This window comes from Catharus ustulatus, chromosome 2 (genome assembly GCF_009819885.2).
Source record: "Catharus ustulatus isolate bCatUst1 chromosome 2, bCatUst1.pri.v2, whole genome shotgun sequence".
Classification (NCBI taxonomy): Eukaryota; Metazoa; Chordata; class Aves; order Passeriformes; family Turdidae; genus Catharus; species Catharus ustulatus.
In genome coordinates, this window is record NC_046222.1 from 61,238,711 (window position 1) to 61,253,771 (window position 15,061).

Consider the following 15,061-nt stretch of genomic DNA (forward strand, 5'->3'; position numbering starts at 1 on the left):
TTTCTGCAGGTTCTTTGCATCTGAAAGCATAAGTCAGATACAGATTTGACATGAATTGCTCTATCCCAAAATACATAACGAAAACGAACATCTGGGATTTTGCAGATTCATGCAAAGGATGATTGCTGCTTACAAAAGTTCTATCACTGACACAGATTTGCTTTTACTGTCTGTTCAAAAGTTGAGGTGTGTTGGCCAACCCAGCTGTTTCAGGACAAGAGTAGGAATCAGATGCATGGCCTAGAATTGTACTTGCAGATGAGATGAGGAGTAATGTGAACAAAAGCCTTCTGCATGCACATACTGCATCAAGCTCATCAAGATCTGAGCTTTGGAGAAAGATAAAAAAGCGAAACCACAAATGGAAAAATGGATCTCTGGAGTTTTTCTAAAAGGCTGTGTTAGGCCTTTCACTGTGTAATTTTGTTTTATGTTACAGACAAAATAATGAGTCGTCTTTAAAAGCTACTAGTTGATTGGGCTGGGATCATGTGACCCATCAGCATCCTTTCAATCTATTTCATAATGAGTAAACAGAGAAAATATGGAGTTGCAACAGAGGTAACAGAACAATCCAGATACACCCTATTTAAGCAGTCACCTTAAAATGCTCTTTAATGTTCCATTTTTATACTACACATTCAGAAGTATTCCTTTAAAGAGAGTTGTTCAGTACAGAAGAAAAGTCTAGTCTAGACAGTTAAATTGAATAAAAACAACAGAAGTACAGAATAGATAAAGTGCAGTTCAGCCCAACCTGCCATAGGATTTAGTTGCCCTTTGCCAATTTTTTAATTTAGACTGAAATTTCCCTTTCTATGTGTCTGCTTTGGGCCAAGATTTTTTGGTTTTTTTATCTGTCAATCTATAGATAAATACACATGCACTATTTATTTGAAAAAAATATCACCAGTTTCTGAGTGGGGCTAGACAAAACGGTAATTTCTCTGTGTGGTTCCCGAAGACACCTTTTGTGTCACTTGAATGCTGGTGTTCAGATTTGACAGCAAGGCTTCATCTTGCTCAAGGACTTGCCCAGTGCTGTTAAGAAAACCGAAAATCATGTCTACATGGGGCTAGGTTATGAGGGTTTGATAAACTACCATGTGTGCAAGCTTAATAGAGGCTTGCCAGTGCTTTATGTGCCCTGGATTGAGAGGCTTTTCCTATAATTTCAGCCATAGCCAGAAACCAAAGCAAAATTAGGGGGAGGCATTCTCTTGCATCCTTTCTACCTTTGATGCCCAGGAGGGGAGAATGCCAGCAACAATCCGGCTCCAACCTGGAGAAAAAGAGCCTGGAACTCTAAAGGCTTCTGGAAAGTAAAAACAAAAATATTTCCACAGGCCCATTCCCATATTTTCCAAAAAAAAAGCACTCCTTTTTTTTTTTTTTTTTTTTTTTTTTTTAATTCCCTCTCTATTAAAGAAAAAGAAAGGAGGTAGAGAGGAAATTAAGTAAGAAAAAAAATCCATTAACCTAGGGATTTCTCATTTGTAGCATCCTGTGTCCTGGCACTTTTCTACCTTCAAAGTGCAGCTGCTGATATTCACTTGCAGCTGTGAATGCTCAACTCCCTCAAAAATCAGGCTGAGGTTGTAGACAGACTCTAGAAAACAAGAAAGGCACAACAAAGCATCACTTCAGTGTCCTGCCTAGAGACATGAAGGAGGTGGAGCCCCACCTCATTCTCTGCACAGAGAGCTGGAGACAGACATTCTGTTTTGGGTGGTGTCACCCTCACTGCTGATGGAAGATGCAACATTTATGGTTTCACAAGGGGTCCTTGTTGTGGTATCTCGTGGTTGGGAGGCAATAAGCACAGTTGGCCCTGTGATTAATTTCTCTGGTGTGCCTGTGTGACAGCTGGATTGGGAACTGCCTTCCTGCTCCTTGTTTATGTGCCCACTGCTGGAGTGGTTTGAATGCACTGTGACCTAAACGTGCTTCCAGAGTCAAGGCTGATCTACTAATATATAAAGATAGATCTCTCTGAGATTCTGGGTGACACCTTTCAGGCAGATAAATTCATTAAATTATATTACCTTGCAAAACCACCTCATCCACTAAACCAAAAAAGAATTTCTGAATTATCAAATTAAGTGTGACAGCTCTGCTAACACAAGAATACGTTGTTATCTCAGGTGAATAAACTGAAAATCTAAACTATCGGCTCAGGTTAATAATTGGAAAGGCATCCTGTCTCATGATATAACCCAACAGAAATGCTAACCTACCCTAGCTGTAAAATATGGAGTAGCAAAAGACAGAAACATACAGCAGGACACAATGAAATAATCTGCTCTCTAAGGATGGAAAAATTTAAATGTACAAAGTTTTTCATTGCTGGGTTAAAAGTGTTTTACTTGCTTTACGGGAAAGGTATCGATCCAATGCACTGTTATAGCCTAACTTCTTGTTTGGAACACATTGGAAGTTCAGTGCAGAGTCTTAGGCCAAGAGGTAACTGGTGCAGAGTTAGACTCTGAATACATACTTCTGTTTTGGCCTTTTGCATTGCTTTAAACAGAATAGAAGAGCATGTTTTCCTTTGATAGCCTTTCTGCCAAGCTGAGATTACTGAATTAGGTCCTCAGATTGTTGCGATTTGAATAAACCATGTTTTGTTCAGAGTAAAAATGCACAAATGCAAATTCACCCTTTGATTTCAAAGCATCTTGGAAAATGGAGGAATATTTAAAACCCCTTCACTTATCAGCCTGAGAATCAGCAATGCTGAGAAGCAGTAGTCAATATTCCAGGGCTCTCTACCTAATAAGGGCCAGGAGACACCTAGAAACAATCTTGAGCACGTTTGATTGTAAATATAGAAATATGGAACTTCAGCAACGAAACCCTTATCAAGCAGGTAACTCAGCAGAATTTTGAATTTCTTATGGCCACCATACTTGGCCAACACACTCCAAAACATCCACTCGGGTTCAGAGACTGTCTCACAGCTTTGGGTTGTGGCTTGAGTAAAACAGGGATGAGTTTCAGTCAAACAGCCCTATTTATAGTTTCCGGCAGACACCAGGCCAAACTCTGTGGTTTTGCATGGTTTCCGTCTGAAAGACAGCAAAAATTGGCCATTTCAGCTGATTTTTTGCTTTGGGTTTTGGTGCGGATGAGAGAAAAGAGGGAGGAAGTTTCATTGAAAAGTTGAAGCGATGAGAAAAGTGAGAGTCTATGAACCTCACAAGCCAAAACTACAGAAGGTTGACATAGAGCCCTGGGAACAGAAACCACGGTGATTTTCCTGTCTCCCGTGGTAAGCAGAGACTATGTGGTGAGTGATAGTGCTGTAGGAAAATGTCTGAGTGGAGCTCCACAGACAGGAGGAGGATTGAAGGGACAAGAAGCCAACTGATTGCTGCTGGATCGATCCTGTCCTCCTACATAAAGAACTTCTGATCTAAAATCAGCTGCTCACATGTTAGCAAAAAAACCTTTACAGCATGCACCTCTCAGCTGTGAAACCTCAAAGCACGCTGAGAGGAAGCCATGTGGTCTTCTCAATGGTTGGAATAAAAATTTGGGAACCTGGAGTACTGAGACACTGACTAAGAGTGTGACTGTAAGGAAGTCACGCCACCTTCTTGTGCTTCAGTCATACTAGTTCAAAATAGCTTTAAAAAGTAGGAATCGCTTAAAAAAACACCCACTCTGATTAACCCATTTGTTGAGCAACATGTGATGTCTCTGGAAACTTTCTTTGCATATGAAGTACCTTCCCAAAAAGATAATCATCCAAGATAATTAAGGGTATATCATAAAGGGGATTTTCTTGATATAAGGGAAGCAAAAAAAATACCAACAGAAGCTATCAGTGGAATCAAAACTAACCTACAAGTTTAGATGCCATCTTCCAAAAAGACATCCAGAATTATTGTTTTCACAGGATTATTTTCTACTTCATCATCATCTTCAAACTACTGAAATGTATTTGTTAAAATGGAAGAAGACATCAAGGTATACCTTTTTTTCCTTTCTCACAGCTGGATGGAAAACAAGTGAAACTGAATTCTATTATCATGCACTTATCTTACTTTCAGTAGTGAGAGGTACATAGCAATTTGGCAAGCATTAAAAAGATCTCAGTGAAACTTAAGTGAAAAAAGTTCAGTGAAGTGATGTTATTCACACAGTATAATGAACAGAAAGCACATTAAAAGTGTCAGCCCTGTTCCCTTCCTCTGATATCAGCAGTATTCCCCCAAAGTCTTTACTCCATCTCCCAGATAATGCACAAAGAAACTGGGGCAGACACAAAAGCTGTATCTATAACAGAAAATTAAATACAGTCTGACAGCACCATGACCTTTTGCACTGACTTTAGCTGAAGAGAAACTCAGACACAAACCACACTTTTAGTGAGCTAAGAAACAGACAAGCTATGACTATCTGCTTTAGCATAACCTTTCTGATCCAGCCAGGTATTACAAACAAAGGCACTTGATCATGCCAAGGTGCCAAACCTGCCCAGTACAACTCCAAAGAGTGTGAACAGATGCTGACACATGCCCACTCCTTCTTTTTCCTTTGCCCACAAGGAACTTTGACTTGAGACAGTGCTGAAAAAAAGACTCTTTAGCTCATTAATACAAAATGTTGATCAGTCTCAAGGAAACTGGTTTTAGCCCTAATCAATGCATATAATTGTGCTCTATGATTATCAACCAGAAAGATTATTTGAGGAAAAGACCAACAGTAAATCTTAATTTATTTCTGTAAGGATGAAGGTTGACAAAATACAGTAGACCACATGCACCACTAGAACTACTCATGGTAGTTGAACACAGTGTTTTGTTACACTCAACCAATCTACATATAAGTACAGTTCTAGAGTTCAGCTGATGAAGGTGGAACTACCAAAAAAACCCTGATTCAGGTGAATAAGGACCTCTGGACGTCATCTAGCATTATCCCTGATCATGTCATTCCCTGAAGAAAGCAGGACTAACACTGAAATTCAGCCTTTCAAGATTTCAAGTTTTGAGCATCTCCAAGGGTGGAAATTGCGCAACTTCCCTGGACGATCTTTTCCACCTCTCAAAAAACCTTGTGAACTCCTTTTTCCTTATGTTAAGCTGGAAATTTCCCTTTCTGCAACTGAGACCTGGTGCACTTTCCTTCTCTCTGTGTGTCTCTGAAAAGGGTCCAGAATTCCTGGTTTTACAGTCCCTACTAGGTTGGTGGCAGGTCCCTGCAAAACCATCTCTTCTCAGGCTGCACATGCCAAACTCTCTCAGGCTCTCCTTGCACACAGCATGCATCAGTTCCCAGCCATCCTAGTAGCTCCCTATTAGCTCTCCTTTCTCAACAATCCTTCAACCCTACTGAATCACAGGAAGATTGTAACTGAAAGGGACCTTCAGGTATAAGTGTTGGATGTGGGTTCTGCCCTCTCCTAAACAGCAGCAACATTCACTGATGTATGATGCTGCTGCTGCTGTTTCTGATGGTATCAAACTAACAAAGTTTGAAAAACCTCACTCCAGGGTGGAAAATTCTAAAATACACCCAAATCCCACAGCTTCCTGCAGCTGCTCAAAAACTCCCTGCCTTCACATGTATGCCTTAAGATGTAGGATTTAATATTTAAAGGGTTTGGTGGCACATGTGTTATTCTGTAGGGGGCTATTTATAACTCACTGAAGCTCACAGCGCTGGCTCTTTGTACTGCCCACAAGTCATGTAACCTGGCTGTTGCCCAGGACAGTGTTAGTGGAAGGCAGTGGGTACACTGGTTATGCTTTGAGAAATAGCCAGAGGCAGCTGAGCACAATAAGGAACATAACATGGACCCTTGCCCTTCCCAAATTGTAGGGCTGACTGGGCAGTGGTCTGGTCCCCAGAGTATTTATACTTCCATTTACCTCAGCTCAGAGACAAAGCACAAGAAAATTCCTGGCCATACACAAACTTGGAGAAGCAACTAAGCCAGACCTCTCTCCTGACACTAACAAAAAATCTGAACCAGAACTAGATATGCAGGTTTAGGTGACTAACTCTCAACCTTTGCAGAGACTGAAAGACTTGGAGGGCAGCAGCCTCCCAGCCTTCCAGGAGAGTGTCTGGGAGCAGTCCATTCTCCCAGAGCCATGCTGAGGACTTGCACACCATCTCAAGCAGACTCACTATCTTGTTTCTCCAGCATTTTCATCTTGCCTTTACCTCTTCCCTAATCTGCAAGAAAACACAAAACTCTTTTCCCCTCTCCCTTGAACACCCACCCCTCTGGACTCACCTTCTTCTCCCATTCTGTTCTTAGGAACTGACCAGACCAATGTTTACATGGTGAGAGACAAGTAAGACATATCCCACAATAGTGCTTGTATCACATTGTGTTCTCAGAAATTCTGGAACAGTTTTGAATCACTCTTCTTTTTTCCAGAGCATAGGTTCCCATGGTTTCTTATGCTGGCATTAGTGCAACTTTTATTTGCCTGAGAAGTATGATGTGCATGGACATAGCAGAGAATAAGGGCCTATGTATTTATTTAGTAGATTAAAGATCTTATATTAGTTAAAAAGACACAAATATCAAGGGGAAAAAGTACTGCACAGCATAAGTCTCAAGAATAGTCAGATTCCAATTACTGTAATTATATCTTTCAAAGGTAAGGTATGAAAATTATCACTTAAACGAGGGAACAAGGAAAGCAGAGAGAACAGTACCTTATTTCTCATCTTATCTTTGTCTCCCTGCCATTGTACTGAATTGCCATGATTACTTTTTGTTAAAGTCTTTTCATTTTTCTCACTGTTCTCTTGAGGATATAAGGCTAGGTGAATAAAGCAGGGTTATCCACCAAAATTCAATTTCACAAACTCCTAAAGGGAAATATTTATGAAAATGCAAACTTCAGAAAGATCAGGTTCCCGTCTAACTTTCCTTTATGAGTTTGAGCAGTGAACGAACAAAAGCAAATGCTTCAGTGTTGAGGTTCTTGTTGGTTGGAGGTTGGGCAAAATTAAGGGCATAAAAACACTTCCCACAGAAAGAAGTCAGCAAAACCTGCCTTCTTCTCCAGGTTTTTCTCTTTCCTGATTTCCTGAAACCTCCCCATCTTCATTATTTTGAGCAACTGAGGGTGGGTCTAGCTGTTGCTGAGCTATTTCTGCAATTGCCTCTCAGAGCCAGAACATTCCTGCACTGGCTGAGCTCCCCACCAGCTCCTGCATTCCTCCCAACTGGATGGCATCTCTTGGACTATGAGCTACACTTCGTGTAACCTTGCCCCATTAAATTGTGTGTCTATCCGTGAAAGAAATACAGTAGTTTCACGAATACAAGCCGCACGGATTATAAGCCGCACCCCCGGTGCCTCGACAATGTTGCTGTCTTTGTCAATAGATAAGCCGCACCCCGAATATTAGCCGCACTTTCGTTCGTCGCGAGAATCCGTGCGCAGCTTTCACAAATTGGCCAATTAGTAACAGGATCGCGGCATAGCGGGCTTTACTGGCTCGGGGCGGGGCCAGGCAGGCTCGGCCCGCTCATGGTTGCTGACGGGGTCGGCGGGTGGTGCTGCAGCCGCCGCCGGGCTCACTGGCCCCCCTCTCCCGTCAGCACCGCCCCGCCGCTGCGTTAACGTAGTCGCCCTGACGGCGGGCCAGGCACTGCCGCCGCTGGCAGGCACGCCGGCCGCGTCGCCGCTGCGTTAACGTAGTCGCCCTGACGGCGGGCCAGGCACTGCCGCCGCTGGCAGGCACGCCGGCCGCGTCGCCGCTGCGTTAACGTAGTCGCCCTGCCGGCGGCCCAGGCACTGCCGCCGCTGGCAGGCACGCCGGCCGCGTCGCCGCTGCGTTAACGTAGTCGCCCTGCCGGCGGGCCAGGCACTGCCGCCGCTGGCAGGCACGCCGGCCGCGTCGCCGCTGCGTTGTTTACGTAGTCGCCCTGCCGGCGGCCCAGGCACTGCTGCCGCTGGCAGGCACGCCGGCCACGTCGCCGCTGCGTTAACGTAGTCGCCCTGCCGGCGGCCCAGGCACTGCCGCCGCTGGCAGGCACGCCGGCCGCGTCGCCGCTGCGTTAACGTAGTCGCCCTGCCGGCGGCCCAGGCACTGCCGCCGCTGGCAGGCACGCCGGCCGCGTCGCCGCTGCGTTAACGTAGTCGCCCTGCCGGCGGCCCAGGCACTGCCGCCGCTGGCAGGCACGCCGGCCGCGTCGCCGCTGCGTTAACGTAGTCGCCCTGCCGGCGGCCCAGGCACTGCCGCCGCCGCCAGGCTCGCCGGCCGTCCCCTCCCATCTGCACCGCCGCCGCGTTTCCTCGCCCTGACCGGCACTGCAGGCCCCCGCACCGCCGGGCTCCCCCACGCTGCTGGCCCCGATTCTGCTGGGCTTCCCCTGCTGCCAGGCAGCCCCACCCGCCGGCCTTCCTGCTTCTGCCATGCTCCCCTGCACTGCTAGCCCCAGTTCTCCCGGGCTCCCCCGCCCTGCTGGCCCGGGCTCTGCCGCCCCCCCTGCCCCGCCCTGCTGGCTCAGGCTCTGCCGCCCGCCCCCCACACTGCTGGCCCCGCCTCTGCCAGGCTTTCCCACCTCAGCCGGGGCCGGCCGGGCTCCAGCTTGGCTTGGGGCTGCCGCGGGCTCTCACTTCCGTGTTGGCAGCTTTTAGAATTTTGTTAATAGATTAGCCGCCCCGGAATATTAGCCGCACTTCCGGGTTTCCACCAAAATTTTGGTCAAATTGGTGCGGCTTGTATTCGTGAAATTACTGTACTTTTCTCTTTGAAAGAGGAATGTATCATCGTAATATTGATGGCACCAAAATACCTCTGCAAATACTTTCCCTGCAAACTCAGTTCCTCAATACAATACAGGGTCTTTATCCTTCTCAACAGTCCAGAAAACTCTGGCAGTCTTAACCCCATGAAATGCAGAGCACTGTGTCCATTTCACGTCCATCGGGCATGAAGAGCCTCACAGAGTGCAGGAGTTGGACGCAAGCAGGTAACACATTCCCTGAGCTTAGAACTAACACAGAAAGAAAGCTGTTCTGTTGTAAGAAGCCTCCTGTGCTGTGTTATTCATATTTCTCTGCCTCTAGAGAAAGCCCTGCAAAGGCTTTGTGAAGTGACACAACCACATGGATTCAGCTTCTTAATGCAGATAATTCACAGAACTACAAGGAACAAGACAGGAGGAAAATTATTAACATTGCTTTAAACTTTGATGGAATAATTTGATGACTGAATTTCAGCTCTTTTTGAAGTAGAAATTAGTAGTCATGGACTCTGCATTTCAAGGTAACCCTGCCTAAATTAAAGCAGGCAGTACTGAACTCTCACTGGAACCTGTTAAATTAATGGCAGAAGTCTCTAGCAAAGCCTTTTCCCCCCCTTCTAAACTGTGATAAGTGAGGAATTAGTGTCTTTAAAACTAAAATGCAATTTAAAAATTCAGAGTGTTGAAACTCATACAGAACACTTAGCTTCTCCACTAATGCCAGACAAATCCTACACACACCAGCTCAAGGTAATATGGGTCAGAAGTCAAAAAATTCTGATAGCATCTCAGTTATAAACCATAGACATAATGTTTGTAAAAACAACTTGTAAAAAAAAACAAGTAGTATTATGTGGGTAATGGTTGGAATTCCAAGAGACAAGAACCAGATGAGAAATGAAGTGTGTATTTTGAACAGTCATTTGAACACCTTCAGTACAGATACAGTACATTCTTGTATGAAGTCTTGAAATAAAGGATGTCTCTTTTCTGAGAAGCTATGTTTTGGCACAGCAAGGGATGATGACCTCAATGTGGAAGTCTTTCAGCAGAATTTTCTGCCTTTTTTTTCTGGAGTGCAGACTAAAGGATAATAGAGCTGCCTTCCAGCCTTGGAATCTTTGAATCTCTGCATACCGATGTAAATATAGAGTATATCTAAAGCTCTCCATCTAGTGGCAGTTCACAGAATCAAAGGGCCATAGACTCCTCTGGGTTGGAAGGGAACCTTCCAAGGCCTCTTAGTCCATCTACCCTGCAACAATCAGGGATATCTTCCACTATATCAGATTGATCAGAGCCCCATCCAATCTGCCTCCAGGTTTGCGGTATGTACGACCTCTCTGGACAATTTTTGCCAGTGCCTCACCATCCTCACTGCAATATAAATCAACCCTCTTTTAGTTTAAAGCAGTGCTGTAAGGGGCCATGTGATGTTGCCCATGTGATGGAGGCTCAGTCAAGTTGTTGCTGTGCACTGAATATGTACTGCATGTGCACACAGGGATTCAGGCCAACCTCAGCCCACTGCCCAACACTGTCTTCACTGACTGTCTCACTCCTTGCTGTAACACAGGCATCCACAGCCATTTCCTGTTCTCAGTAATAATTACAAGGAAAAAAAGCTGTGAAGATTCATCAGCTTCCTTAGGACTTTCTTACCCTATGAGTATCTTTCCTTTGAGATGAGATATCCTTGTTATTATGTTATTACATTATCCTTTTGAATCCTTTTTAATGTGGATGTTCAAACGAGGGAATTGGTGCAGGTGAGATAACGGAACACAGAGCATTATAAGGATAAGAGGACCACCAAAGATCCTATCCAGCTTTGTGGACCAGTTTCTCTAAAAAATACCATTATAAGGAGCAGAGGGAGCATGTGAGGGAAAAGGAAAAAGGGAGGAAGGGTACAGGGAAAGAAAAAGTTCCTTCTCATTCAAACTCTTTTATGCACTTATCTATCAATCAAACAGAACATCTCTGCAGTTCCATCATGGTCACTGAGCTGGTAAATGCTAGATCTAGGGACATATAGAATGTTAACCTTGATCCTTCATCTCTGCTTCCAGAGTGGATTTTTCACAGCTGAAGGTTAGCTCTGAATCAGTGAAAATGAGGTCTTCCCCATAGGTGCCTGACAAGTGCAGGCACAAGTATTTCCTTTGTTCTTCCTCTCCACTAGAGCTCTCACTGCATTTTGGTGGGAGACAGACCCAAACATGGGGTGAAGGTCACTGAAAAAGCATCTGCACTTTTTCAGGCTTTTATCCAAGTTTTATGCGGCTGATAGTTGGCTGGCTTGCAGATTTTCCAACTGTTTAATTGAATTTATTATTTTTTCCTCTGCTCTCTAGCTTATGGGTTCATATTCTGGCCAGATGGTCCCAAGCTGGGACTGACTGTCTTGCCTCTCTCTGCTCCCTCATTTTACTGTTGACCCAGAAGTCAAGTTGCTGTCTGCCAGCCTTACTCTTCTAAACTCTGTTGCCTTATGCTTTTTTACATAACAACAATTACGTATTACCTTGACATGCCCCATCACTATGCTGATGCATGACTGTCTGAGGAACAGCAGGAGCAAAGAAAACTCTTTCATGTGTCATGAAACACAGCAAAGGCACATCTCTGACTCCTTTTGGGGCAGAGTGAGTAACAATTGACAAGTCTGTCTTGGTGTTTCTCTACATCAGTCCTAAAAATGGAATGGATTTCTTGGTTCCTCTCTCTGGGGAGAGGAATTCCATCCTACACAGCAGGGACCTTGATCAACATATTCAGAAAAAGCTCTCTGCATGACAGACAGGCAGATTTCTCAGCACAACTGTTTTTATTAAGGTCTATATTTTAACACGAACAAAATTATTCAACATATTGAATCTTTTGGAATTTATGTTTTGAAACCATATAGCAACTGTTTTATCCTTAGCTTAAAAACAACAGTTTGATAAAAGTATACGAGATATACACACAAAGCATAAAAAAACATTAAAACTTCAAGTGCTATTTTCAAATGGGAGAACATAAATGTTGGAGACAATGTCATAAAATCATAGACTCATTAAGGTTGGAAAAGACCTCCAAGATCATTGAGTCCAACCTTTGATCAAACAACATTATGTCAATTAAACCATAGTACTTAGTGCTATGTCCAGTTGTTTCTTGAACAGTTTCAGGGATGGTGATTCCATCACCTCCCTGGACAGTCTGTTCCATTGTCTGACTCTTCTTTCAGTGAAGAAATACTTCCTGATGTCTCCTGGTGCTTCAAGCCATTTCCTCATCCTTTCAACAATGTCAATCCAATGTTGTTTGGTTTTTTCCTTACAATAATATAACCAGTAAGCAAGAAACCAGATTATAAACAGAACAAGAAATAAATCCATGCAGATGATTTCAGCATTAAACAGCTTGCCCCTTCTGCCCTTTCTGCAGGGAAAAAACTGCTCCTGATGTCATAACATTTGGACATCCAGTAAAAGCATTATAAATTACCCTTAAGAGAACTCTGCAGAAGTGCAAAAGCAGGGCATTTGGTAGATGGAAGAGATTCATTTTCTTGCCATCAATCTTTCCTATCTTAAATGCTTGAGATTTACATGATTATGTAGCTTGACATTCCACTCTGCTGAGAACTGTCACTTTTTGGGGCAGTGTTCCATCCTTCCCTACACACATGGTCCTCCCCTTTGAAGGACTTTGAAGACAAACACATGTACAAACAGCAGATAGCTGGTGGGACTCACCCAAAATGCTTCTTGGCTGTCTTTTGACCTGCTTCTGCTCTCTTTAAACTCAACAGAAAAAATCCCCGTGATTCTATATGAGCGGGAACTAATTTGCTGACCTCCTCCACGGACATCTCTTGGGTGGCCTTTGTTCTTTGCTAACTCTGATGAGGGTATTCTCTGATCATCTTCAGCCCAAAGACCTATGGCATCATCCTTCAGATTTGGTCTTCCAATATTCAAGGGGTCACAACACATCTTCTTTCACAATACACAAATTAAATACCGGACAGGGGAAAAGGAACATTAAGGAAAGGGGAGGACATTCACGGTCTTTCAGTTCTATGAGTGTCTGTTGCTCTGTTTTTCTCCATCATTTTATTTTACTTTCTTAGCAATTCAAGAGAATTTCTATTAGTATACTGTACATTTCCTAGCTTAATAACCCTCAAAATGTGAGATTTTCATTTCAAGCTGTGAATTCACTGTTTTTTTGTTTAAAACACATGAAAAGGGAAATGACAAGAGCATTTGTGTTGTTAATGTATCTATTATAAACCACTCAGGAAGGAGAAAAAAGCCTGAAAACCTAAAGGGGAAAGGAAGATGTATAACCACATCTAATTAACAGAACACTGGATAAAAAGAAGGAATCAGGTGAAATTTTTAACTGACTGAGGATTTATCTCATTAAAAGTTACAAACATAGGAAAAACAAGGAAGATCCTTGGGATCTAGGTGCACTGGAAATTCAACTTGCAAAGTTTATGTGGTTGTTCCTGCCTCTAAATGTAAACCACGTGAAAGCGCTCAATCATTTTTGTACATGGTAAATTATTAATGTGTAGTAGCAAGAAAATCTCACTTTGTGACTCTGACTCAACCTGTCAAAAGATAAAGAAATTTTGTGGAAAGCAAGCAATTGAAAATTATAATTGCAAATGAAAACAGCTCATGCTTCTAAAAGTATAAGATAAACATTTACCAAGTGGCCTCTTGAAGCAGACAAACAGAACGTTACTGAGTCAGAGTACATTATAGCCAAAAATGGCTTGATGTTTTACTGGCATCAAATAATAGGTCCAAGTGCCCATCCCTGAAATCCTTGTATGGTAATTCAGATATTGGCTGCATATACAGAAGATGTGTGTATACGTGAGGAATGGTAATGTCCCATCAGGGATGATACTGTAAAAATTAATATGAGAGAAAGAATTGAGTATAATAAGACATTCTGGATATTTTTCATACTGGGAATCTCACCTCTGTGAAACACAAAATGGGCAATTAAAAATATTTATTGAACTACCTCCCTCTGGATATCAAAATATGAAGGGTTCATTATATAATGCTGTAATTGCAGCAAGAGAGGACAATTTAAAGTAGCTTAAAAAATTAATTTTGACACAAATGCAAGATCGTTCCCTGACTGGGTAATAGTTATGCACATGGGAGAAAAAAAAAAAAAAGCCATTTCTAACTGCAATTGAATCTTCACTTGGCAATTATAGGAAAATAGGACAAAGGGTACTTGAATGCAAACACATCCAGGATGCAGTGGGCAGTTCAACAGAGCTCTTGTTTCAGACTCAAAAAAATAAAGTGAGAAAGAGAAAAGAATCTGCCTCGAACTTTTCCCATATGAATTTCAGCATACTACAGAAAAGACTGCTGGGAATAAAAAAATAAGGGTCAGTTACCCTCTCTCACAGGACATTTCTCAAGTCATTGAGACACTGAATGTGCCCTTACCTTGTATTGTTTCACCATGACAGCGATGAACCAGCAATTCCACATCTTCCCAGGCACTTCCCTTCCTGGGAACCAAATTCCAGTTGAACTTCGTGCTGAAACCAAGAAGACTTTTGTCTTTTAAGTGCATGCTTCTTCAGGAGATGACAGTCACTTGTCCATTCAAACAATGAGAAGACTATCGGGCTCTGTCATAGGTGAAATCTGGCTTCTTTAGCCTATGGAAAAAATAACAGCAACCAACCACTGGAAGTTACAAATACTTTTCCTTGACAAAATTTGAACATCTGAGTAGGATGGGGCAAGGGGGGTGGGTGGGCTGCACACTCCATATAATAAGTACAATTTTTTTTATTTAATCAGTAAAAGTGCATCTGATTAAATAAAAATTTAAAAGTGCAAATCTTTAAAAGAAGAGCTTGTTGTGAAGATGACTTCAGCTGTTTAAATACAAAAGTCCAGCGATACTCTAGACTCCCTACAGCACCTGACACACCTGCATGTGGCTAGCAGACCACCAATAACACACTAGCTCTCTTTGTAGGTACCTGTGGATAACTTCAGTCAATTCTCTGCAACAGGATAAAGGAGCTGATGAAACTAGCTGTTGCTAAAATCTGTCTACATTCTAGAGGATTACAAAATGAAAAGAAGTTTTATAAGTCAGTAGTGCAGCATCTCAGCTTTCATTTTCTTTTTTTTTCCTAAGTATTTCCTTTCTGCCTGGCAAAGAAGAACTGTACTTACTCACAAAAGATGTTCATTGATTTCACCATGCTGAGCAGTAAGCCCCCAGTAGGGCTATGTGTGTTTTGTGCTTCACATCATTTTGTAGATAGATAGATAGATAGAT

The 15,061-nt window shown here is 42.9% G+C and overlaps 1 non-coding gene across 1 annotated transcript; it reads left to right on the plus strand.

The window, feature by feature from the left end:
• Nucleotides 1–5,681: 5,681 nt before the first annotated feature.
• Nucleotides 5,682–5,777, plus strand: LOC116993249. Its single transcript, XR_004417239.1, has one exon. It is a non-coding gene; the product is annotated as a small nucleolar RNA SNORA17 (small nucleolar RNA).
• Nucleotides 5,778–15,061: the final 9,284 nt, after the last annotated feature.